Below are 4052 nucleotides of genomic sequence, written 5' to 3'. Positions count from 1 at the left end.
GCTCCAGGGAGAGCTCAGAGCCCCTTGCAGGGCCTAAAGGGGCTCCAGGAGAGCTGGAGAGGGACTGGGGACAAGGCATGGAGGGACAGGACACAGGGAATGGCTTCCCACTGAATAAAGGTAGACTTAGAATGGATGCTAAGGAAGGAATCCTTCCCTGGGAGGGTGGAGTGGCACAGCTTGCCCAGAGAAGCCTCTGTTACCTGTCCAAGCCCTCTCCTGAGAAAGCTTCTCCCTGCCTCCTTCCCTGCTCTGCCCCCAGGTGTGGAACCCCTCCAGTGGGAGGGCACAGCAGCTCCAGGGCAGTGCAGGTTCACATGTGGGACCATTCCGAGAGCTCAGCCCTGACAGGGGGAGCTCTGCTTTTATCTGAGACACGAGAGCCCTCCCTCAGCCCCCAGATGAGGAGCACACCTGCAGCAGGGATCCAAGGCAGCCTCTGACTGCTCCTGGGAGGGCTCACACAGCCACAGCTGTTCCTGGCATCCCCTGAGCCCAGGGAAACACGCAATGTCCTGGGCTGGAAGGGCCCCACAGGGATCACCGAGTCCGGCTCAGGGCCCTGCACAGCCACCCCAACAAGGCCACCCCGTCCCTGGGAGCGCTGTCTCACAGGAAACACAAGGGAATTGTCCCACAGCTCCTCTGCCCTGACGTGCTGCTCCTCAAGCACTGCAGCAGTTCGCTGCCAGCAGCAGTGAGAGCATTCCTCCTCCTGGCAACGCTGACCAATTCCACTCCAATGACTTGAAAAACTCCTGCCCCTAAAATCACTCTCCTCAGCAGATTTAAACAAAACCAAATTTACCTTTTGGTCAAATGCCTTAGACAAAATCAGGAGTGTTGGCTTCTATCATGAAATTAAAGATTAAATGGGTAATGGCTGGGAAACAGCTCACATCCATGGCAAACTCTCATCTACCTTGTTTTTGCATTTCCACATTTGTATAATAAAATAATTTTTATATTCCTGTTTTCTATAAAATACTGATATCAATAAATCTATGACACAGGTGTCATTAACCCCCAGTTTCCCCTCTGTAGGGAAGCAGGGACAGGGAATTGCTCTTGTGAAAAACCAGCCAGGTCAAGTTCCTTCCCTTGGTGGCTTCTGCAGCGTCGTCCTCGCTCAGTGACAGAGTTTTTGTGCAGCTCCAAGGAGAACAAACACAGGGATGTGCTGGAGAGGGGTGGAGGGGATGAGGAGCATGGGGAGGAAAAGCAGAGCCCTTCACTTCCAACCCCTTCTCTTCCCTCCCCTGCAGTGTGCCAAACAATCTGTATCTCAGTATTTTGTTCTGAAGCTGTGTTGCCTCTTACCTTGTTACACCGTGGTTTTGTACTTGATCTTAATCTTCCTCTGTTTAGCTGGTACCAGCCTCCGGCCTCCTCGCATTTAAGGATTTTCTGTCTGCAGAAATTTCCCATTAGGAGTAGGGAAAACCAAAGTGTTTCTGTGGAGAAATCATCACATAGGATCCCACGTTACACGGAGGGGGAAAAAAGAAAAGATAAGGCCATTTTAGCATGAATTCATTTTCCTAAAGCTTAAAGAAAGATCACATCATTTATTTTTTGCTTAATGCTGTTTCCCATAGGATGCAGGCACGATGGAGGCAGTGCAGTGAAATTACAGCCATTTACAATCCTGCAGCACAGCAGACTCCAGGCTCTCTCCAGAGCGTGCCTCCAGCTCCCACCAACAGCTCTGGAGTCCTCTGGAGGGAACATTCACTTCATAATTTCACCACAAACCCGAGAGTCAACATCAGCTCTAGTGCTGCTAAATTATTCCCCCCTCACAAAAGCAGCTGTGAAAGAACATTATCATTACAGATCTCAAACAAGCTTTCCTTTGGTTGTTGTTACAAATTCTCATTTACGACTGTTGATGAATATTAATTCTCATTATCCCAAAATACCACCGAAGGTGCGTTCAGTCACGAATTCCTCATAAAGATAATCAGGATTTCATACTTGCAGCCTTCCAGGACCTACAAGTCAAATGGAGAGAGATTGTTTACAGGGGCTTGGAGTAGCAGGACACAGGGAATGGCTGCAAAATGAAAGAGAGTGGGTTTAGATGGGATTTGGGGAAGGAATTGCTCCCTGGGAGGGTGGACAGGCCCTGGCACAGGGTGCCCAGAGCAGCTGTGGCTGGCCCCTGGATCCCTGGCAGTGCCCAAGGCCAGGTTGGAGCAGCCTGGGACAGTGGAAGTTGTCCCTGCCCATGGCAGGGGCAGGAATGGGATGAGCTTCCAGGTCCCCTCCAACCCAAACCACGTTTCTATTTGAGCAAAGACAGCCAGTGTTGCACTGATTCATCTGCAAAAGCTCTGCAAAATATTTACCGTGACTGATGAGTCCTTGGGCTTGTATTTCCAGGAATTTGGCCTCAGCTTTCCTGGTTTCATCGTTTCTCAGAGACCTCCTCCCACTCAGCCACCCTCACACCAGGCTGCCTCAGCTTTTCTAAACCCAGGCAGCAAATGAAGGCACCGGGGTCAGGCAGAGCTGGGAGAGAAACAAAATGTGCTCTAATGAATTCTGCCTGGCCGTTTCTTAATTCTCCTCCTGCAAAGCACCCAAACAAACCCACTCAGGATGTTGGCTTCCAAGCAGTGCAGGCTGAGGGCTTAATTAGCCCAGAGCTCCCCAGATCGATCAGCACTGCAGTTAGAACCCAAGAAAGGAGGCAGGAATGGCCCTCGGATCTCTCAGTGTGCCCTGGAACAAAGGAGATGCTGAACACCTGAGTTCAGGTGATAACATGATCCTTCTTTTAAAAGCGTGATGAAAACTCACTGCTGGCCTCGGGTCTCTTTGATCTGCTGGAGTGGGGCCCTCCTGGAGAGCAGCAGGGACACCAAACCCCTCAGGCACCCTGGGGCTGAGCTGTAGCATCACATCCTCACCCTTCTGGGGCTGCTTCTGGGAAAGGTGGAACATCTTGGCACACGGGGTCACAGCTGCCTTTGGATGAAAAATAAACGGGAAAGCCTCAGGAGCAGGTGAATGGCTGCAGCCACGGGTGTAAAGGATGCTGCCTTAGGAATTCTCTCTGGAAGCCATCCCTTCCCAGAAGATGAGACTCCCAAAGTGTCTCAAAAGAGGCGCCTGCTCTGTTTGTCTGTCCTGGCTCCTCCTGGCTGGGCTCCTCAGGGAACCCTTGGCAATGCAGCTGTCTGATGGCAGTGCTGTCTGTCCTCCTGCTTTCCCAGAGCACCAACTATCCTCTCTCTGCTGCCTTGGACAGCAGCATCCTCTCCCTGCTCTGTTTTGCATAGAGGTTCGGGCCATAAAAGAGCTGCACCAGGAACTCCTGTCCCCAGCACCCAAAATGTCACCTTTTACTGTCACTGCCACTTTGTGCACTTGCTATATTCATATTTTAATTGGTTGTGCTTCCTATTTCATATGGCCTTGCACTGAGAAAAGCTTTTGCAGCCCAGCCAAAGGCAGGAAAGGCTCCCTTACAAAGTCTTTGGTTTCCTCCCCTGGGGTGTAACTCAAATGATATTTAAGTGAAAGGTAGCTCAGGAGTTTGAGGGCAATGCCCATCTGTGTATGTGTGTCACAAATTCTCACACAGCCCCTCACTGAAGGCTGATGCATGACTCTGCCACTGCACCACGCCAGATATTGATGGGTTTGCTTCAGGGAAATCACTGAAGTTTTATTGATGCAGCGTTAGCACAACATGATGCAAAATTAGGTACATGATCACTGATGCCTTGGTCAATGCTGTGACTTTTTAAAAAATAAAGTCTGTTTTGCTTAATTGATGCCAGCAACAAACCACTCTCTATTTCAGGATTTATCTTCCAGTGCTTGGCCTTTTGAGCACTCACAGCTCCCCGTGCCAACTCCATGTCAGTTCTGTCCTGCTGTCACTTCACACCCACTTTGCATGAACGCCAGCTGGACAGAGGGATCATGGAGTCAGGGAATCACAAAAAGGCTTCTTGGGTTGGAAGGGACCTTAAAGCCCATCCAGTCCCACCCCTGCCATGGACAGGGACACCTTCCACTGTCCCAGGCTGCTCCACGCA

General features: G+C 50.7%; 1 protein-coding gene across 4 annotated transcripts in view; it reads right to left on the bottom strand.

Annotated features, from left to right (window-relative positions):
* Positions 1-4052, bottom strand: part of LOC108444894 — a 34881-nt gene that overhangs the window by 10118 nt on the left and 20711 nt on the right. For 2 of the 4 annotated variants that reach the window (XM_017727088.1, XM_017727089.1), the window contains exon 2: positions 1321-1454. The gene's annotated coding sequence lies outside the window, so the exon portion shown is untranslated. Of the gene's footprint in view, positions 1-1320; positions 1995-2351; positions 4036-4052 lie in introns of those variants that run through there. The other 2 variants (XR_001859610.1, XM_017727090.1) reach the window with 2 other exon arrangements.

The sequence above is a fragment of the Corvus brachyrhynchos genome, unplaced genomic scaffold (assembly GCF_000691975.1).
Source record: "Corvus brachyrhynchos isolate BGI_N302 unplaced genomic scaffold, ASM69197v1 scaffold412, whole genome shotgun sequence".
NCBI classification, from domain to species: domain Eukaryota; kingdom Metazoa; phylum Chordata; class Aves; order Passeriformes; family Corvidae; genus Corvus; species Corvus brachyrhynchos.
The sequence above is the reverse complement of the archived record's forward strand: the minus strand, read 5'-3'. Positions and strand labels throughout refer to the sequence as shown.